Here is a 23,966-nt window from a genome sequence, read left to right on the forward strand (position 1 = left end):
TGGATCATAGATATCACACCAAAAAAATCATTCTTCAGTCCAATGTTTTTCACAAAATGGCTGCTTTCTAGCTGCTTTCAAGTAGATGATCAAACGTCTTCAAGTCTACGCTGTTTTTAATTTTGGATGCCGTAAGAAGACTAAACAGAAAAGACATAAGGACTCACTGTACATTGTCATCTAGGTTTCGTTCAAATGTATCTTAACGTAGATCAAAGTTAACTTTGCTTTCTTTTAAAGCCAAGTTGGCAAATGGGGATACAAATAGAAGAAAGGACTAAAGAGTATTATCCTTGTATTATATATTCTTTGTATCACAGATTAGCTCACTTCATCACATGGCCACTTTTCATAATGAGAAAATAAAATGGAAATCTAAAATTAAAAAGAACTGTTTAAAAATTGTAAGAATTGTTACAATGGGCCTTTGTAACAATTCTTTTGCTTTAAGCATCATTCATACATACAAACTGAGAGCCAACACTTTTAATTGTGCTAAATATTTAATAAAAATGTTTTGTATGATATTTGTATGACTAGCCTGGATTCTGATCTCAATTATACTAGAACTAGGGAGGAGAGAGGAGGGACCTATAACCACATTCTTCTCGAAACTCTTCCTCATTTTGGAGGGGTCTTTTTTATTTAAGACTAAAATAATCTTCAGGTTAGAGATAGAACAAAGTAAAAAAAAAAATTCATAGCAAAACGAAAAGCATCCATTAGGAGTAAAAACCTGCTAATACCAGCAAAACTCTACTGAGTAAAGCAGAGTTCCTGTGGCATAAAAACAATGCAGTCAAGCAATGGTATCTTTATTCTTCTCTTAATGACATTGCAATTGCAGAGTTAAAGCACAGGCAAGAATGCTTTGCAGAGCAGACTTGAATGCACACAGGCAAGTCAAATATCAATTGACCCACAACAGCAGCTGTTACTTGCAGTATCTAATAGTAAGCATAACATAAAACATAACCGTGTATGCCTAGTACAGGGAGACACTGATTCTACGCTATACAGATTCTGGCTGGCTGATGCCAAGTGGAAGCAAACAGTTGGATGGCACAGAGCCCTGCTCCCTGGCACAGGTTGTGTAACAGGGCTCTGTCAATGAAACGGGGTCAATATGTACCCCAGGCATAATTTAGAGGAGTTCTTAACATATCTTGCTTCCAGCCAGAAAAGAACAAGGATAAGTAACTGGCAGGTAAACGGAGCCTAGTGCTTAAGAAAAGCTAAGCCACATCCTTTTATAAAACCAAGAAATGCTGATGAATGGCCTGTTTGATTGTTTACACGGTGTTTTGTAAAGCTGTGCAAAACCTCTTACTACACATGCAACATCATTCTTCCATAAAAAATACTCATCACAAAGCCAGAGAAAAAAGAAAATGTTTGCTATTATCATACTAAACTAGCCAACGTTTTAAATGAATGTAGACTAAATTGGCAGATGTGTCTTCCATTTTCCAAGTATTATAAACAGTGAGGGGGAGCTAAAGAAAGCATGGATCTGACAGTGTACGCTAAGATGTTCTTTGTTACAAATATTTGTACTCAGTTCTGGTTTATTTAGACCTGCTAATAAATGTTCATGTTTTCTGCTAGAAACACTCACACAGGACAAGGCCAAAGAGTAGCTATTGCAGTAAAAGGGGCTGTTGCTCTGTGAATTAAAACTCTAAGTCTTTGGTTGAGAATTAAGTAGACATTTGCCGTCCCTGAGGTTCGTGTTCGTTGCACAAATATGACCTTACTCATAAGAAAAAAAAATGCTAAGTTTAAATATTGCTCCAGTTTTCCATGTTTTAAAATTATCCCATCTTGTTTGATAATCGTAACGTCAGCACAGCAAAGTGGTGGTTCTCAGTGATCATTGTGGTGACACAATTGTTTTCATGAATTCTCCAAAGGGCACTGATGTAAGCTATTAGAGGCAAAGAGAGAGGCAGGAAGGCCGCCATCTCCAGTGGAAAAAAGGCACATAAGACTAACATCTGGTGGTGGCAGTCTGTCAAACTGAGGAAAGTTAATGTCAAGAACAGATGCTCTGCAGTTTCTCACTGTTATTTTTGCATGATTATTCCCAGGTGTTGGCGCATACTGAGCAGTAGCCTTGCTGTTTATCACACGAGAGATTCCAATATGAGAATGAAAATCTAAATCTGAAGAAGGTTATTTACATAGATGCTCTCTTTATACACATAATCAAAGGGCTGCAAAAAAGACAGAAATATTCAAGCAATATTTTCTTCATTCACCTAATTCCAAGAGCTTTTGAGAGCTGATTAGTGACAAAGGCTACAAAGCTGCAGTGTTATTCATGGCAGCTTTCCACTGCCAAGTGTTTGATTTTATCAGAGAGCTATGGCTCTTAGTAGTAGAAAGCTCACAGAAAATGAAGAATGCCTGCCAAGCAATGTAGTCAGTGCTCCATGGAGCGCTCCTCTATCTGAACATGACCAAAAAAAAAAAAAAAAAAAAAAAAAATTTTTGGTGGCTGCATAACATTAGTCAGTATGAGGAAGAGGGTATGGAAGAGAGAAGAAATATCATCCTAACTAGAAATAGGCAAGACTTTCTAATAAGGAGGGTTCTCCTTCAGTTACTCAGGCACTTTACATGCTGGAATTAAGTTCTGCTCATCAAAACTCATCTTCCTGATGGAGTGTAAGCTTCTAAAATTATGTCTGGAAATTAACATTTTGTGTCCTTTGTACACAATTTCCTGACACCCAGGAGAGATTCCAGTGGGTAACCCTGAGCTCACAGAGGAAGGTACACAAATTTGAGGGGAATTCCCAGATCAGAGAGTGCCCAACATCATACTATTGTAATCAGCTATATCATATTCCCATTCCTGCAGGAATGGGAGAATGTTAAGTCTTTATGGGACAAAGTCTCTCATGTCCTCCTGTGGAAAACTCAGCTGAATATAAGAAGAGTGAGATACCAGGAACACCTATGAACCTATTTGACATGGTACTAATCTGACAGAAGCGGATTTACAGTAGCGTTCCAAATAAAATGACTTTTCACAGAGATTTAAACAGATAACTTTCTGATCATATTATCAAGTGGAAGTATTCTGTATCTATGTATTTCATTCATTTCAACTTTGAAAACTTTCAGAGGGTGTGTATCATAAGTGTGAAACCTTTCTGTCATAAATCACAAAACGCAAACTAGAAAACAGCTACCATGCAACCAGGCCACGTGATGTGACCCACCATAGTGTGCTATCATGTGTGTAACTATGAATGTATGTCTAGTTCCACCTCATAAATGAAGGTATATCTTTGAAGATGTATGTCAGTGATGACAGCCTACCAATCTAAGACCAAATGGGGTCATACACTACTGCAGTGTGACCCACCAGGTGATTTTGAAATGTACATGCCAAAAGCCATTTAATTCATCTACCAATATACAGCCTGGAGAAAGGCAGAGGAGCAGGTTTAAGGCTCAGGATAAGCCCTTCCAAGAAAGCACTGCTTTCTAAATTGAGAAAAAAATCTACTGTAAGGATTCCCAGTGGGAACGTCTGCACTAGTAGAAAGAATGTGCAAAGAAGATCCGAATCCTCTTATGGGATATACCTAAAACACAAAGCCTGACCCTTTGCAAAACTATATCTTTCCTTAAAATCCACCAACATAAAGACTGAAAGGAATAAGAAACCTCCAACCTTGAAAATGACATTGACAAATTCTTTAGAGTTATGAATTAATAATTCACAGAATCACTATGTCTGAAATGAAAAACAGGAAATAAAGGAATTCAGCCCTATATGGAAGTTTTGCTTTCTCCAAATTGATTTCTCTAGACTCTAAGGTGAAAGGGAGATTACCTTGTTTTTATATAAAGTATGTTTGCCCCACCTTAATTTTCTAAAGCAACAGTGACCCCAGAAGACCCCATTCTAATCTCATTCACAGCATCATAAATCAGAACTAATTCTAATGAAATCAATGAAACTACTTTGGAAGAAAACAAATGTGGGAGAATGTGACATGGAAAAAATGTTTGTGTGCTCAGGAGTGTGTCTGCATTTCTAGACATCTCATTGACCTTTACATCTCTTCTTGCTACAAACCTTGCCCCATAAAGAATTTACACATCTAAAAACTGAAGTTATTCCTTCATATTCTACCATGTAACAGAAATTGCCCCTATGAAGTATCTCTATTTAATCTGAAAAATCTCAATTTAATCTCAATTCAGTATTTCTTGCATCTAAATTCACATAAGAGGCTGCTCAGAAGTGTTCTCACACCATACTTAACAGAACTGATGCTTTGCTTTCTTAAATAAACTAGTATTAATTTTGAGAAGAGAAGGATTTAATTATACCTTGAAATACTGGTCATTACCTAAAGATATTTTATTCATTAAAACCCATGCTTATTATCTAATAAAAGCATTTTTGGCAAACAAACGTTCTACATGAAATTGTTGGAAGAAAAGGTCAGCGCCATGAAGGACATACTTTGAAAACAGGAAAGAAATACTACGAGACACGGATGTAGAAAAGAATTTTGGTCACAGGACATACATATCTATTACAAGCCTGACATTCAAAATACAAGACAGTTGGAGGTATTAAGGAAGTTACTTATTTTGGTCAACTTAGTTGAGAATCACAAGAGCTTGAATATAAAAGAAGGATGAAGGAGATTCAGACTGCCTAAATTTCATCCAAATTTTAGACTTAAAAACCTATGTTTGAGAATAATCAAAAAAATACACTTATGCTTTACAAATATTATAGTATGGATGAGAAACCTGACATGTAATTATGTTGAACTGAGTAACGTAAGTAGCATCTACTTGGAGATTCCAAGTATTTCCTACTCTTAAAATGAAATTCTCCATTTCAATCGACTGAGTAGTTGGAGAGAAAGGGGGGAAAAAAAGCAAGCAAGAAGACACACTAACAGAAACTGACACCTTTTTTCCCAGTAAATCAGCAAATCACTCGCATCAAGAATAATTTCAATATTCTGAATATTTGTTATTAAACAAAAAAATCCACTTAAAACTCTTACTATGCTACTAATCTTTTACTACAAGGAAAAAGGAAAATATTCCCCCTTGTATTCAAGATCTTCTGTACTACTCCCATCAGCTGCTGAACCAGCACACACTTTTCTGCAAACTCACAATCTTTTGACAGTTACATGTTCTTTCTACATACAGACCTCCAGACCTCCTCAGACATTACGTGACTGTATCTACAGCACCTCCACAAACATGATAATGTTAATATTTTTTTAGCACAGCATTAATATACAATGAAGACCATGATGAAAACTCAAAGCTTGGAGTAGGGTCTAATGAAGAAACAATGGTGCTAAACAACAGGCAAAGAAAATTCCTTGTCCTCTCTTATATCTTCTATTCTAGCTCAGACGCTTGGGATTTCCCAAAGCCATTCACCCGTTTTACTGTGGGAAAGATTAGCATTTGACAGCTGCCAGCGATATCCTTCTGCCAAAGGCTGCATCTGTGAAAAACTGTATGTCAACTCTAACGTTTGGCAGAGTCCTGGGAAGATGCCCAGATCACCACCTGCAAATTTCTAGTAAAGACATTTCTCCTCTTTCAGCCCAAGAAAATTGTGTTCATTGAGATAATTTTGTCCATAGGTCTCTAGAACACCTTCCTCCATTTAAACTTGATTTCTCCTGATCAGCTCTTCAGTCTGCACTTCCAAACTTTTCTTCAGTCAGCCTGGGTGCTTTGCTAAGCTTTAATACAGAATAAACAAGCACTGAAATTCACTGAAATTCGCTCAAGATACCTATCCTGTCTAGACAGATACACTGTATTCCACAGTCAAGAAATGAATTTTTCTGAACAGTCAAGAAAGGAATTTCTCTGAACCACTTGGGTTTAGACAGAATGTGCATAAGATGATCTCCAGTATCAGATGGTGTCATGTGACTGAATATAGTAAAAATCGAGGCACGGCCATTTGCTGGTAAGGGTTAGGTACTGCTTTATCAAGTTCTGTGACCCTTTAGAAGCTTTTCATTTTAAAGAAAAAAGTTTTTCATTTTAAAGATGACAATCATCTCTTTTTCTTCCCCAGTTTCTGCTACACTCAACCTTTCAGGGTTCTGAGCCTGAAAAAAGATAAGGTATTTGTTTATGGAAATCTCACAGCATTATTAATAAATGGTACCCTGAAGTTGCCAATGTTTATTTCTAACAGATGTGAGACTTTGACTCAGGAATGAAGCTACGCTTGCTCTATGACATATCAAGACATCAACTGACCAAGGAAAATTTTCCCACAATTAATTATATATAGGAAAATAATGGATAATTTAATTGCACCATAACTGAATGCATTTAACTGTTACATTTCAAGTTTTCATTCTCAGTGTCCAAGCAAATCATGCCACAACCCTATGACCCCACAACAGAAGTTCTCCATTACCAAAAGATGGTTTTAGTTAGTCAATGATGTGACTGCAGTCTGGTGGAATAGCTGCCTTTTCAGCCATTCTGAAGTGCAGGGACATAAAGAATCAATATAATTTTGTGAGTTTTTCCAGGAATCCACAATGTATAATCCAGTGGCAAACAAGACTCAGAAGAGAAATGGCTTCTTTGCACCTCTTCGACTTTCTGCATGTCTATGGCCTATCATTAGGTTTTTGTGGCCTTTTACCCATTTGCCGACTACTCTACTTGGCAAGTGCAAAGTTGCATTCATTATGATTCAGGCTGTTGCTTCCTCAACTCAATAAATTTTTGTTGAGAAAAATCAACTAAACTATTAAGTTCTCTTCCAAAAGCTTGTCAAAGAACCCCTATAATCCTCAGAAACAGAACTGAGCTTCCTTGATGGTCTATGTATACAAAAATTTTTTAGTTGCCTAACTAGATTCCTATGGATGACGTTTCTTAGCATGTTCTGAAAATTCATCATTTGACTTCATGGTCCTATATTTATTAGTATCTACAGACCCCAAAATTTTTAATATAGCTAGCCCTTAGGCTTCTTAGGCAAGACAGGTAGATCTTTGGTTAATACATTCCTGTATTATTGCCCTAGGTCTCCCACTTGGGCTTTTCAATAGGGTGTAGGATCCTGTATCAGTTAGTTTTTCTCTTTCTTAGACCAACTTCATGGTATTAGCTACAAACAAGTGTATGATACCATGTCCTAATTTTATTTAAAGAACAAGACAGTATTATTATTTTTAAGAATGGGACATACACTTTCATGATTATTTAGCAAGTCACTAAAGGAAACACTTCTAAATTGACCTTTCAGCTTTCCTTTTCACTGTGATAGTTCAACTTAAAAAAGAGCTGAAGCATTATTATTTAGCTATCCCCGCAACCACCTGCTGTTGAATATAGTTAATAAGAAAAATAAAATCTTTATTCTCAAATGCAGTTTGAGGTATTTACAGTATCATAGGGAAAGCCAATTTATTATAAGTCGTTTTTTTCTCTCAACTGGTGTACATCTTTCCTCTGGTGTAAATCCAGAGTAGTTCCACTGAAGCATAACTATGGGCAGAATTTGGACTGTAGTGTTGTTTTACCAGGGAGGAAAGTAATTAGCATTTCAAATAATTTTTCAAGAACTCTAAAAAAATTCTGAAATAATGCATCTACAGTGAAGATTTTAAAGAGGAAAATAATCCTGGTGAGGAGGAAACTGCTAATACCTATTCCCTCCAAATTGTTTTGGGGTTGGTTTTTTTCTCTTTCCAAACTGAACATGGTACTGATGCAAAGTGTCCAGTAATCCTTAACAATGAGACTGAAGGTTTAAGCTTACAGTATGAAGGCAAATACAAGAACTGGAGTCAGCAGGGAAGACCTTTCAAAATTTACTTACCTACTTGCCTCAGCTTTGGGGCCATTCAGTTTTGGCAGAGAGGAGAAACGCAGGTTTAGTGTTCTCTTAATTCTCTCTCATGAGAGCATCTACACTATCAGCACCAAATCATCTGATTACAGGCGACTGAACAGACAGCCAGATCTTGTCCCTTCTGTGGCTTAGAAGAAGGTCACCTTGAGACCTCTGTTCTCATGGCCCTACCTCAAAGACATTTTTCCCTATTGAATTTGCTATGGTACCTTGGGATCCTCATTAGCATGCTGTCTAAGCACCCAAACACAGACAAAAGTTTACATTTGCAGAGTTTCAGTACGGGCTTATCATTCCTGTCTTGCTGAGAAAGAATGGAGGCATGCAAAGGACCCCATTTCACCCAGAAAATCCCAGACACCATTGTTGAAACACCTTGTGTTTCAGTATGTCAATCTAACCTTTAACTTCCTCCTTTCTTACACTGTCTCATAGACTATTTTTATAGCGTAACAGTGTGATCAACATCTGCTGCAAATGAAGCTCCCTTTCTGTTCCAATAAAGCAAAAGAAATCAGTAGTCCAAGTATTCCACTTTTCATGTGTTATATTCTGCAGTTACTTGCACCTTCTATTCTCTGCTCTGCCCTAATTGTACATACCCTTTCTATTCTATCTACTGCATGATAAGCTTATTGGAAAGACAAACAAACAAAGGAAACATTTTTGTATGCTTGGTAGAAATTCAAATTTTTTGCTCAACTGAAAAAATAAACCTAATCTACACTGTCATGAAATCATGAAATGACTCTGGCAGTTCTATCAAACTATATAGACATGTACAGATCCTTTGAAGGAATGAAACTGCAGTTTATCAAGTGTGATTTATAAGCAACACTGATTTAGCTGTGAGATAACACTGCAGTCTAATCATTAGTAGTCAGACAACAGCCATGTGAACACATCAATTATGGGCCACTGCCAAAAGCCCTTGAGATCCCAGAGATTAACAGCCAATCCTCTGTTTTACAAGCTCACATCAAAAAGAATATTAATAAGAGGAGGGGCAATGTGAAAGCTTGTCAGAGTAATTCACGGACTAAAACAAGGCATTTTTCCCTTTGCTCTGCCTTGAACTGGTCCATGAAAAAAGCTGGCATCAGCTACAAAGCACAAAGCTGCCAATTTCTCAGAAAATATTATTCATTAACATATGAGAAGTTGTGAGAGGCTGCAAAAGCTCTATTTGGTGGATAAAGGCGACAACTTCTATGCGCTCCTTTCCTGAATGTATAAATCATACAACCTCAATCATTATTCAGATATTTGGAAATTAACATCCACACACAGAAGTGTTTGATGGCTCTTCTCTACCTCAAAACCAGAGCTGTTTACTATTATAAACAAATTAGCCAGCTTTCAAGGCATCCATTTACTCTGTCTCACTAATGACTTAGAAAAACTAAAGTAGAAATACTACCTACTCATCTTCAGGTTCATTTCGGTCTTCAAATGTGTGGAAAAAAATCCCACAATTGTGCCTTTCTTACTGACTTCTATGCAGGGTGGCTGACTAGAGATTTACTCTTCTTACATATAAATGAATGGAAACAAGACAAGAACATACCTCCAAAGGGAGCAGTTATTCCTCTGTACAAATGTAAACATGTCTATTGAGATGGACCTCAACCAACCTGTTGCTGGCATTTTAAATGCAGCAATATTAACTGAATAGTCTTTAAGCTTGGTCCAATCACTGTCCAGTCATCAATTATCCTGTCTGGACTCTACTCAAGGGTCTTTGCAGAGCTAGCTTTATATAAGCTATCTCTGGTACTGCCAGCAATTAACCTCTAAGCAAAGAGGGGGCAAGAAGCAGGAACCTTTTAGACTGTCTCTGCTGCCCCAGAGCCAGTAATGTGAAAATTAGACCTTTAGGCACAGCTCCAGAATACATATTCTTTGTCAGATGAGCCAGTTCTGTAAGTTCCCACTTTGCTGCGGTCTTCCAGACACTCGTTCCCTTCACTTGTTTTTACCTGGAATATTACACATACATATTCTACTGGAGGATGGCATATTGTTAGTCAGATTGACACAGCTAAGAGGGTCATAATCACACATGGAAGGACACACAGGCAGGAAGTGTTTCAAGCAACAGATTCATATTGTAGAACTGCCCCTTCAGTAAACAGCTGGAGTAAAGAGATGTCAATCCCAGATTGTTCGCTCAGGTAACCATGGCAATGTCAGCTTCCACAGCTTTACTGCTTCAGGAACACCTGTAATGGCAATTTTAGCTAAGGACTTCTATCAGTCCTTGTGTTCCTACAGCTGAACACATGGACAACTCGTGGCCAAAAAAAAAAAAAAAAAAAAATCCCACAACTTGTCTCACACTTTTGGGATTCATCTTGACATGCCAGTTAGTTATCCAGGGTCCACGGGAAAGTGTGACAGTGACAGCTCAGTTTGAAATCAGTTTCTGCAGAGGCAGAACCACAGGCTAAGTGTACACTTTGCACCAAAAGGGACAGACGACTCTCACACAATCATTCTGCCAGCACAGCCACAGAGACGGCAACTGCTGGCAGAGACACGCAACATCTTAAACTCCCACTGATGCTTGATAGCTTAATACTGTGTGTGAGTCCTTTGCTCACTTAGGTTTTCGCTTTATTTTCCCATAGTGAAAGCAATGCCTGGAACACACCAGGTCCTTAAAGATCTATCACTTGCAGCTTAACAGCTGACACAATTTTAGAAATACTTTTTATCTTATCCTAGACATGTTTTGGGAATATATCCACTGTTTTCAAATAAAAGATTCTCTCTGATATATATCCAAAAAGGATGTGTTTCTCCTACATGTCCAAAAAGAACACCATGCTATGAGAGCCACCCTAAAACATCTCAAGTTTTTAATTTCAGTGTGTTCTCTCTTTCTGTCATTCTATGAGGACTAGTGATTTTGTGATTCAATTGCTTAAAAGCTAACCTGGGAAAACATTTATCAGGCAGATGTATTCCAAAGCAGTAACTTCATAAGCACATCATAAAACAAGAAAGTGATTCAACCATTGTGCAGCTGATAATGGCAAAAAAAAAAAAAAAAATTTTGGATTGAAAGAAGTTAAATTTATTAAGAGGCCATGTTTTTGTTCAGCTGGCTGGGACAGGAAATTTGTGTTCCAAACGTTCTCTAACATTGTTTTCAAATTTGAATGAACTAATACAAACTAATACCAAATGTTGGACTTAATGCGCCAAGTGACATGAGTTAAGTTTGACCTGAGTGGCCTCCCAGTATCTAGCAAATTAAAAAGAGAGACTGTTTATTTTTAGGCTGTATTCAAAACAGGGTCAAGATTTTCTAAACTTCCAACTTAAAGACATCATTTTCAGAAAGCACTGAGCAGTCTGTGTACAAAAATCTGGGACTTCTGAAATGTCTCATACCAGGCAATTAGAGATCTCTTACATCATAATTGAAAATTTTGATTTAAAAGCATAGATAACTAACATAGCACCTGGATCAATGGGATCCTATTAGAAAAGTGGAGACTTTAACTGACTCTGACTCTTAGATTGGCTCTTACTATGCCTCCTAACTCACTAGCAATAAATGCAGGATAAAACAGCAAATGAAAAGAAACCCTTTCATAAAGTGGAGGGCAAGACTTAAATCAATTAACTTATTTTTAGTGGCAATCCTGTACAAATGCTCTGCAGGTTCTACATGGCACACCTCTCAAGGAAGTGTCAAAATGATATAGATACAAGTGCTGTAAAACAGGGAATGCATTAGAATATAATAGTTGGATGATAGCCCTAATACAGAGCTCCTGATGACGCACAGCAGCAGAATCTTTATTCCAAGCAACACCAGTTACTTTGTAAATTCACTATTAGAAAGATTTTCAGCACTAAGTGTGTCAGGCTCTAAACACTTATTTGCTTTAAGATGGTGTTAATGACTTAGCTAATCACACAATTTTATAGTTCTATAATGTACTGTGCTGTAAAAATCAAAACAGTGTTTATTACACCTCTGCTACCTTTCCTTCTTATTGGACTGACTCTTAAATGGGTGAAAGCAAATACTGTACTACAATAAAACATAAAAAGTGCACTGGTTGACAACAGTTCTCAATATGTACACAGTATTTTAGTTCAAAGCCTACTCGCAAACAAAGTAGTTCAAAACACTACTCTCAGATACTGAAATTAACGACATACTTGTTTGTCAATATGGAGGGAGCTACTCCATCTGAAAATGTAGAAAATGGTATCAATGCTAAATTACATTAAAGGGATACTGACAGATTAAAAATGAAGCTACCTTGCTTTTATTATTACTAGCATTTTAGGTAACTGAAAAAGGAAGAAGTTAAATTTTCCTGTGATTGTTTTTATTTGCTTCTAGAATTTCACTCCTTTTGGACACTAAAACCAACCTAGTCAGTTTTCCATTTCGTATCTGAAATACAAAAGGTGAAATACAACTCAGTTTGTATTTTTGCAAAATTACATGGGTTTGCAAAGTCTCTTTGATGTCAACAATGTTTATGTGACAGGCTCTGATACTGTACTGTTAAAACTGCATTGAGAACAAAGCTTCCTTTATCACTGGAGAATCAATATGACTAATGGCCAAGCAGAAAAGACTGGATCAAAGATACCTGAAGATGCACTGCTTGTGTGTTGAGGATAGAGAAAGAAGAAAAGGCGCACACACACACACACACACAAACATTGGAAAAAGCATACACAGACATCCGAGATACAGAGTTGGTGGATCTTTGAATATAAGCAAAGAACTTCATACACATTCTTGCACTGCAAACTAGCTTTCCTATAGAGAAAAAACGGCAAAAAGAATCAGATAAACACAAGCTTCTTTGATCTCGATAGGCATGATACAGAAAATTCTTCATGCTTACACAGCAAAGAAATAGGTATTTAAGCTACCCTAGACTGGATTAGCTTGAGTATCTGCTGAAGAATGACCCCTTGCTTTCAATACTGTTTATAATTAAAAGGGAATCACCATGCGTTTTATAAAAATTAGTGTCACACCACTTGAATTTTGAGGAGTATTTGTTTACCGCTTCATAGAAAGAACACAGTATCTGTTGTTCTGCCCCTAAACAAGTGAATATTATTTCACATTCCCAACTCATGTTAAGGAGTCTGATGATAATGTAGGAATGGATGCAGTCAGTGCTTATGGCATAGTACAGCTAATTTCCATGCTGTAATGCAAACAATTTGCTTTGTGGTTCTAAAACCTAGGAATGTTGAGATCAGACGCATTTCTTTTGGTCTGAATTTAGGCTCTAAAAGCCACTTTTGATGGAGCTATTCAGTATGGAAATATGTTGGCAATTTTCAATAACACTATGATCTCGCCATCTCAATTTCATTGACTATAAAATAGGGATAGCTTTTTCTCCACCCCCCTTCCTTCCCTCTGGGTATTGTGAAGCTTATGGCCAGACTGTGTACTATATTTAATTAGAACTTAAAACCCAGAACTGATGCCAGATTTTCAAAATAGCTCACAAATCAAAACAAGAGGCCAGATGTTCAAAAGAACAAAGCACACTGGGTGCATGGGTTTCCCTCAGATTCTCATAATGGCAAAAGTAGGTCCTGGACTGTTCAAAAATCTTACCATAGTTGTAGGTGTTAACCACATTAAAAATCTGCCCTTCAGAAATGAACTCGTAGTGCCTCCAAGTGCTTTGAGATCCTTGGAAGAAGAATGAAATAACCATGCACTGAAATATTTAGACCCAATTCCTCTTTTCATTCACGTAAAAGGAATCTGGAATTTGGTCTTCCATCTGTTTGGGGGCAAGGAAGAGACTGTTTCTTGGCTCGCTTTTTCCTTAGCATCACACAGAAAGCCTTCTGCTTTTTTTGCACGTGTTTGTTCTAAGCCAAATGAAGAAAGACGACTAAAACTGGAGTAGGATGGGATGCCAGTGGATAACTCTGACAAATTGAGCTATGTTTCCTTCTCCCACACACAAGCCTTCAGTTTAGCCCGATACATCACACAAGCACAGGGGAGGAGGATGCACTGGCTTTTTCTGCTACACTCACATTTGCATGAAAAGGAGCAGTCAAACGAAAATTAAGCACTTAAACAGCTTAAAAAAGCACTAGTTCAGAATACTGTACTTCAATAAAACATTCATTGTTATTCAATGCTTGGCAAATGACATTGCCATCACATACTAGCAGAAGAACCGTGAAGAATAAATGCTATCTGAAAAAGAGGCTTGTACTTATGCAGCGCTAATGACCATCTAAAAGAGCGATTCTGCATGGTTACATCCTCTTTGAGATTCACAGCTGCAGCTTCACAAGAGCAGCCATACATCATAATCTGCAGCCATTTTAGGCTACCCTTGTGCTTTGGAGAGCAATATGGGCAGTAAGGAACTGCTAATCTGTAAAGTTACAATCAAAAACAAGTTTATTCAGCGGTGATGACTGAGGAGAAGGAGGTATTCAAATTTTAATACTGACAACACTTTTGATTGTAACAGCAGCGATACACGGGGAAGAGATCTCCACATTTAGTTTCATTAGAGAGAAAACGTACTCATTATTAGATTTTGATTTCTAATTCGTTGTAACAGTGGCACGGAGTAGCACACAAGCCATTCTTTTAAAAGGTCAGATGACTGTATTTTAAGATTATGATGCTTACATTTTAATTAACGTGAGGAATTTGCTTATTGAACAACATGCTGATCCTATAAACATCATTAATGAACGGATATACAGTGACTTTTCAGAAAGTCAACAGCTTGGGAACAAACATTATTCCACCGTACTTTGAAACTGTTTGATAATCAAAGGCAACGTTAATATCCACTAAATTAGTCACAGATTTTGTGGGCAAACCAAAGATAGCCTCCACTTTCTAGATGCACAAGATTTACAGCCACACCCATCACACCAAAATATTTTCTCCAATTATGCACACTTCTTCAAGCTCAGTTATATGGAAGCAACTACAGGTCTCTGCACAGTACATATCTGTGGCTTATTAATATAACTCTTTGGATCTTTAATTAGGTTAGACAAAGTAAAACAGTCTGGAGAGTCATTTGTCATTACTGTGCTTGTTTGCCTCATACATTAAATATCTTTGTCTCTTTCTACAACTACCTAAAGCACATTTCTCAGGCCAGGTCATTCAAGCTAGCCCTCCACTGCCCGGTAAATGGCATCTGTCATCATCATGATAACTCCCACGATATCTCTATGTACAAATTTGGAAGAGGAAGCGCCAGAAGAGAGAAATGGGGCTGGTGCCAGTTTAAGCTGTCAAGAGTTCAATGAGAGGTTAACTGTAACCAGGAAAGATGGTGTTTTGCTTTCAGCCCTCAGTACTGTAACAGCCAATATATATCTCTTTTGCTTCTTAGGCTTCTCTTGCTGAGATGAAAGTAGCTTGAAATCCAAGTTATTACAAGCATAAGCATCTGTATGAAAATGCTGGCATACTGAAGAAAAACTAACACTTTGGTAATTAGTTACTGCCGTAGGCTCCTCTGCACTGTGAAAACACATCTAGTAGGAATGAGTTCATACAAAATGATCATTGATTTATATTGGTTACTGAGAAGTTACATTTCAGCATTAAACACAGCACTTGGAATAACTGGCTAGGGCCACAGAGGGACAACGAAGCCAAGATTCATGAGTCACTCTGTGTCACAACCTCAAGTGGGCAACACAGACTCAGTGAAGAGACTGTCCTTTCCTCGCTGGGGGCTTACACTCCCTTGCTTCCTCTTCCTTTCCAAAGAGGTGCTTTCTTATTTCCTCATCATGGGATAGCTTATAGAAAGCTAGCTAATGTGCATTAAATGCAGAACAACTGCATGCCATTTCTACAGTCACATCACTACCTAGCTCCCTAAACAGCATAGATTTGCACATAAGCACAGAATCTATCAAATTACATCACTTGCACAAGGAATCGTATGGTTACCTATTTCCATAGGTTACCATTAACTATTTCACAGGGTACACAGGGCAATCAACTGACCAATGAAAAGATCCCCAAGAGACTGTTTAGGACTCAAGAGTGCCATAAAGACAAGGCTGTTCCTGTCTTGCACCAGCTCCAAAATATGGGTTTTCCAGAGTCTGGTGGCAAGTGTGGAAGCAGAGGCAAAAAAACCCCCAAACATCCCTCCTGGTGATGAGAAGAGAGATGTTGCTCAACCTCCCCCCACCCCCCCAACAGCTTCCCCTGAAGAACTGAAGGGTGAATTTTTATCTTATCTAAGTGATCTTCATTCATATGAAGTGACTCAGTTCCGGCTTCTACCATTATGCCTGAAAACCCTGTCCTTCTTGCTATCTGTGATATTCTTCCTAGCTACGTCCAGAGCACCTGGCCACCAGACAGCCAGATGAGAAGTTTCAAATGTTGCTAAAGAGGAAGTCTAGATGGAGACTTCCAAGACACGATGGCAAAGGAGACAAGGATTTCAGCAATCAGGTTTCTACAGGCACTGTCCCTTCAGGTTAATGAAAGCTTTTTAAAAAGGAAAGCCCTGACAGAGTTGTTCCAGATACACAGCTTACCATGGAGACTTCTATACATTTTTGCGGTTTCACAACACATTTTCCTATTAATTGGCAAATACTTTTCTCTCCTCGGTAACCAGTTGATAAGTCCACAGAAACAAAAGGGGAAACTGACAGAGGACACCAGGGAACCAGAGATTTGACTACGTATACAATCTGCCAAATGAACAGGCGAGTCTTGAGGAAATTTTCTCCTTATATTTCACTTCTACTAACGTGGAATACGGCACGAGATGAGAAAAACTGAAAAAGGCACTACAATGTGAGATTAAAATGCAAGGAATTAGTACCACATAAATGCAAGCAAAAGTAAGAATAATCACTCATCTTGTGGAAATGAGAACAAATTACGCATAAAGTAGTGATGGTTTTCATGAAGAAAGCAGGCAATGTGATATAATAAAGTAAAAAGACTTTCAGTGCTCATTTCTCCTGATTTTTTTTTTTTTTTTTAAATAAATTGCTCTGGTTAACCAGGAGATTGCAAATGTCAGTCTGAATGCCCAAATAAACTCAGTACATTTAGGCTGGAGTGACACATCTTGTTACAGCTGCAATTGAGCTAAATTGAAACGAGTGTATCAAACCCAGATACTAATCACCAGCCACACCTCACCTATTCCAGACATCACTGACTTTCCCTCCACATTGCAGATGTAATCCCACCTTGCATTCCAGCCAAGTTGGACACTGCGTTAGAAAAAGCACACTATTGTAGTCACCCAGACTTTTTTGGTTTTCGGTTGGGTTTTTTTTTTTTGACAGAAGCAGGCTAGGAAATGGCCTACCTTGTAGAAAATAAGGAGGGAAAATAAGAAAGTACTCATCAGCGATGAGTATTGACAGTATTCTGGGTAGATGCCGCTAGAACCCCACATGGGATTACAGCTCGAGTTTCATTTTCAGAAACCTAACAAAACTGTTCTGCCGGTACCTGCAGGCTGAGGCACGCTCTAGCAGTCAGCTACCAGTTTTGACCTGGCACTGCTCCATTCACAGCCGTTTCACAGATATAACTTCACTACACATCCAGATGCAAAGACTGCAGTACAGCCAAGACGTTTGCAGACACTCTTTTCTAAGAGAGCTGTGCAAAACCTTTTGCAAGAGAACTGAGCAAAAATGCGATCTTTTGTGTCTGGAAATCAAGAAAACAAGATTTACCGTAGCCCACTTCCACACTGGCAAACCCATAAAGATATCAAAGAATTTCTGTGGTGCTCTAAGAGGAGTTAGTCTTGGAGGTACTGATTCTTCTAAGTGCAGCCTGACTTAAACCAAACCAAAGAAATTACGTTTCCCTACTCAAAAGACTTGTAATGATGCTTTGCTCTCATACCCCAAACGAATGAATGCAGTAATTCAACTGTAAAGTGGGCTACAAGTTTATTTTTAAATGAAGCTGTAATTTAAAAAGAGAGTCAATTAATCTCAAAGTAACTAATATTTCCTCCCTGCTCATAGGTCTCTCAGCAAATGCTTTACAAATTCAGTAATGACTAGAACAGATTAGCCTAATTACCTGGAAAACCTGGTATACTGACTGTCAGTTTCCAGATTAGATGCCCACCTCTAATTCAAAACACTGAAAATACTTAAAGTATGAGAATGAACAACAAAAGTGTCACACTCCTCGTCCATGGAGCTGGTTTTTATTCGCTAAACTAAGTAAACACAGTGACTCCTTTGTGCAACAGAGGCAAGATCAGATCAAAACCACCCATGGGCCGTACAAACACAGGCCAAACAGGACAGAGAAAAATGTACTCTGACCTCTGTATTTAAACTTATCAAAGGTTTGTCTCCTGCAAGATACTGAAAATTTGTTAGTGCAGGTTAAACCACTCACCCCCCACTCAATTCTTAAAGTAACATTATATTTGCATGGCTTTTCTTGAAAGAATTAAAAGTTGATCAGCATAATTAAAAGAAAGAGGAGCTCTTACACGACCATAAATATTACCCAGAGCTATTTTTATCTTAATGAGTTAAAATCATGTCAGCAACTTCCTTTTTCTCAGAATTTTACCAGCCCTTTGGCTTCCAGTACAACAAAATCAAACTAAGCCTGTACCAAATTTCCCAAAATCTTGAGATTAAATAATTTATTGGTCTTAAATTGTTGATTTAGAATGCAAATTTCCTTTTGAATTTACTGAGACCCACATTCAGGGCAACATTGCTTAGTAACTGTTTTTTACTCTACCAAGGAGACAGAGAAGTTCATTAAGTCTGTCAAGCATTTGGATATGGTACTACTGATAAAGAAAACCCTTAACTTTTATTACGTATTTCACTACATTGATCAAAAATTGAAGACTTAGCCTGGAGTGAATTTGTCTACTGATAGTTAAACCTCACATACCCACAAAAAAAGAATGACTTTGTCTTGAGAATTTATGAAACTTCACCCATTTCAGTGCTGTAATTTTTAACCTGCAGTGTGAAGACCATCCCTATATCTCTTAGAAGCAGTAACAACAATAAAATTATATACTTGTAAGTAGATGCAAAAAAATATTACCACGTGGGGGCTATGCCTTAAAATTTCCTATTGCAAATTTCCTATTACAGACTGGTTTTGTAGCTCTGCCAGTCACATTATACAAGTTCTAAAGTACAATGTGAACAAAATCACAATACCAGAACATAATGTAAAGTTCTTTAACGGTCACTTAGAACACTGCTTTCAATCAGTTAAAATACGATGTCAACGCTCATTTTACCAAATAGATATCAGATAACAGACTGGTTTAATGTTCCAAAGGAAATAGTCATTTCACTGCCTAGGGAGAAAATGAAGGGACATAAACGTACACAAATATGCATATAATTAGACCGCATATGAGAGACCCAATTCTTACATAACTTTCAAGGCAGCATTTTCCTTGCAGAGATGTTAGTGCTAATGTTGCTACTCACTTCAAAGCAACCAGATTCTGCCTCTAAACGCAATGGGTAAAGTGGCCTGTTACTTGGGAATACAACTATATGCACTTCACCATCTACTATCTCTCATTCTCTGGATAAGGAAATACAGCAGAAACTAAATATAAAGAAAAACCTACTCTATTAAGAATACCGTTGTTAGGGTTACTACTTAGTGGACTACAGTTTGAGAGCATAATATTTTTAATAGCACAAGCTACTGGCAATGCTCTTTATGTTTGTTTATATATAAGCAGAGAGTAACATTTTATATACGGTCAGTAAATTTCAATCAAGCAATATGAAAAGAAACAACACAGAGTGTTGCTAAGCATTTAAAGGCCACACCTGCAGCTCATTAACTTTGTTCCTGTCCCCTTACAGAAACTATACAATATAATGTACACTAAAAACTTTCCTATTCCTGTACTGGATTTCAAATATGAACAACTGACAAGTTCTTTTTTTCCTGCGTCTTTTGATTTTTCTTTACATAAACTTGTCACTAGTCAAAGGGATAAAAAACTCAATGTCCATTTTATTATAATTTAAAGGGGATCAAACTAAAAGCATATTTTATAATGACTTCAGATGACACAACTTGCCAAACTCAGCTATGCCTACTCCCTCTCTGATGCAAAGTTACTATGGCCACTGAAGATGGAAAATGGAATATTTATAGCCAGTTTTACATAGGCCAAACATATTCTTCAGAAGGTTCATGATCTGATCAAATCAAAGCCAATTTTCACACAATCATGACACATTTTCCAAGAAGGCTTTGCCTACCAAGCTACTGGCAGCAGGGATGTTCTATATAAATAAAATGTTTTCTTTTCCATGATCTTTTTTTCCCCTAATATATATTTTCCCTATTCAGACTTCATAAATTCATTTTCATGGTGGTGATAGTGGGGAAATTACAGTAAAGAAGTCACAGAACATTCAACTCAAAAGGCAGAAGTTTTGAAAGGCTATAAATTACTGAAAAAGAGGAGGTTCAAATGAAGAAGCTTAAACAACCTTTACTGTAGAGGTTACTCCACTTCTGCTATAATGCTTTCTTGACTTTGATCTTTAAATCAATGACTCATGAAAATGATATCTTCAAATTTACAGGCCACCAGTAAGTGGGTCTTTAAAAAAATGTTGTACAACAATAAAGCAGGAACCACAAGCACTTCTTAACCATTTGAACTGTCAACTAATTACTTATGATACTGAAACAAAGGCCCATTTAAAAAACTTGCTCTTAAAAAGGAGAGAGGAGAAAAAGAGAGAGGGGAAAAAAAAGAGGGGGAAAAAGGTCTTGTGAGCAAGCCAAACTGCATTTCAGGGAGAGAGGTTCAAGAAAGTGTATTCTGTTTGCTCACATTAACAGCGGCATTTCTCCCCCACACCATTCAGATGGAAAACAAAATAGGGCAGCTCTTCTTGCCACCGACTGGTGCCCCTTAGCTGGAAGCAGCTCCAGTTGTCAGGTTCCTGTCAGCGTGTAAAGCGCACCAACACTTCCCTTCTCCCACCCTTTTGTTCCTACTTAATATGTGCACTTTGCTCAGCAGTCTTTGCTGTTAAACAATTCATTTTTTCCTTGCCTCTTCTGCTTTAGGAGGAGGCAAAAATAGCAGGTTTAGTCACAAAATATAAAGCTCATTTCCTGTACCTTAGTGCCTCATTCTTTCACCTCCTTGTCCATAGGATTTGGCTTGGCTACCAAATAGGTCTTAATCTGTAAACAAATGATTTGCTCTACAATTAAACCATTCAGGTTTGGATTTTTTTTTTTTCTTTCTTTCTTTGGCTGCTTGGCTGCTGTCCAATGTGGAGGCTCATAGGTTGTTCTATTATTTAGTGCTGGTTAAAAGGCAATAAGCTCATTTAGAGTTTATAAAACTATAAGCTATCAACAAAAGCATTTAATGCTTCTCTGAAGCACTGTGGGTTTTGTCTGAAAAATTAATAATGTGTGGTTGCGTATGTGTGTGTACACATATGTGTGGATGTGTGGGGGTGTTTTTTTATGTGCTGGCCTGGTTAAACACTCTGGATGTCTTTAAGTCAGTTATTGTAATCTACAAACACATGCATTTCACTCCATTTTTAATTATCTGTGTACTTTTTTCTCAACAGCTGACAATCACAGGAACCACAATTCACCGTGGCTACAGAGCTGAACCTCAAAGACTTCAATGTTGTATGAGAAAAAAAAAAAGTCATGCTGCTGCAGCATTTCACAATGTTTGCAAATATTGTTTCCTTATAAAACGATGTTGTGAATCACAGGAGTCTACTCGAGTCAGTGAAACCTTTAGAGAAATAAATAACATGTTAGGTTTCTCATCTCTGCAGTTAGAGTCACTGACGACCCAAGAGAAAACAAAATAACATCAAGGTCATTTTCCTTTATGTCTATTTTTACATTTTTGTTCTTGGTGGAAAATAAGTTCTGAGGGACTATGAACCAAAACACAGCATGTGTGTGTGTGTGTTCACCTTCATTCAAATGTTTATACATACAACATGGGGCTAGCAGGCTACCACCTCAATGTGGGACGGTAAAGACAATGAAATATTTTTTAAAATGTGTCTATAAACAAGTGAATTATTGTAAATGAAAAGCTAAATCTACAGGTGTAAATCTCATTTAGAAATGACAGGTACTTAGCAATATCAACTTCAGCAATATACTTTCAATGAAATTCTGCAAGCCTATTTAAAGTCTATTACGGCTGCTGACATCAATCTGCCAAGCTGCAGAGTGCTAAGCTCCACTAAAGATTTGCACCTATAAATTTAGATATTGGTATATTTGAATTAAATACACTGTTCCTCCATATAGGCAACTACAGACATAAGGCATTGAGGTGGACGGGAGATAAAGCAGAATTGTCACGGAGCCTGTGATGCCAGTTTTGCCTGAAGAAGGACTGAAGTTCAGACTCCCACTTGGGTTTAGATTCCAGTCCTCTCCATGGTGTTTTAGTTTAGATTTCCACACTTTCCACTCAAAATTTCACTTCTTCCCCAATGAATACAACAGTAAAGGCCATATTCCTACTGCAACTGCTCACAGGAATATACACCCATGTACTCATGTATATGCATGCACACACAAGTAGAGACACATACAAAGGGACACACACACAGGCAGACAGGTGGCAGATTAAGTATGTTCATCCTGAAAAACTAGTTAAAGGTTAAAAAAAAAAACTTGCGCTAGCCTTGCAGAAAATAAATGCCTCATATGCTGAATTGGCACAGCAATCACAGCCAAATTTTAACCTTAATTTTAAGTATTGTTCATTATTTGAATTTATCCATATGCAATATATCTTCAATAATTACCAACCAGCTGAAAAGGTTTTGTAAAAATTAAGCAGTAAGAGGCATTTTAAACCTATAATAAATATTTCAGTTTGAGGAAGAATGTAAATCTTGGAAGTAGTCTGAAAATAGTTGGCAACTTTTCCTCCCAGAGTAAATCTGAAGGCTCAAAAATAAATATTCAAGAGCATTAATTTGTTTCTAGATGTGTGCGTGCAAGTAAAACAGCAGCCATCATGTGGAAATTTGAGTCACATTTTGCAACTAATTGGAAGCAGATTAGAATTCTGCCTCAGGGGAACATTGTCAAACTAGAAGCTGAAGCAAATGAAGAAAGAGGTGAAAGCATCGTGAAGAGCTGACAGATTTACAGTGCTCAAGGCAATAAACGGGTACTAGATGAAAATGAATGTGCTTCACTGTACTGCATGCAGTTTTCAGTCATATCTCAGCAATAACAGCATACAGCCATGAAACTATTATTTTCAGAGAGATGGTGAAGGAAAGAGTAAGAATGAACAAAACACTATTCAGGCAGTGTGCAAAAAAATATAAATCATACAGTGGCTCAAGTTGTTACAACAATAATCAAATTGGTCATACTGGGCCCTGTTTTGTAACCTGGACTCATCTCAAGTAGGGCTTACACAGGCATAATGCAATTAACTACTTAGTTGAGTTGAGAAAGGGCTGTAAGCCCTTGCTCACTGTGAGCAAGAGTCAAAGCATTAAGCTCTTAAGAGAGAAAAAAAAAAATCACACAGATTTTATATTTTTAAAGCTAAGAATAACACATAACCCTGCAGACAGATAAATCGGAGGCAGGAGGGAAAAACCCTTTTTAGAGGGTGATTAGGGAAGGTTGGAGGGGAATATAAAAATGAAAATAAAGTGTAGAGGCTAATGTACCAATGCTGTAATGGAAACAGCTGCTAGCTTTCTCCTTCAATGTTTGGCATCTGGTGCAGCATCACAGGAAAGATTGTTAAAGGATCTGGACATGAAATGTAAATATAGACTATTAGCCAAAACTCAGTTGCTGTATTTATAAAACAGTAGCAGCCCTTTTTTCATGTGTGTGTGTGTGTGTGTATATGTGTATATATATACACACACATATATACATATACACCTCCCCATATATATATGTATTGATATACATACACACATACGTGTATACAATCCTGTCCTTAAATAGCAACTAGTAACACTATTAAATGACACTGCACCTTACCACTGGCTGACGTGGGTA

General features: G+C 37.5%; 1 protein-coding gene across 1 annotated transcript in view; it reads right to left on the reverse strand.

Moving 5' to 3' along the window:
• Positions 1-23,966, reverse strand: part of ZNF608 (zinc finger protein 608) — an 82,676-nt gene that overhangs the window by 47,412 nt on the left and 11,298 nt on the right. The window lies entirely within an intron of this gene.

The sequence above is a fragment of the Gymnogyps californianus genome, chromosome Z, assembly GCF_018139145.2.
Source record: "Gymnogyps californianus isolate 813 chromosome Z, ASM1813914v2, whole genome shotgun sequence".
Taxonomy (NCBI): Eukaryota; Metazoa; Chordata; class Aves; order Accipitriformes; family Cathartidae; genus Gymnogyps; species Gymnogyps californianus.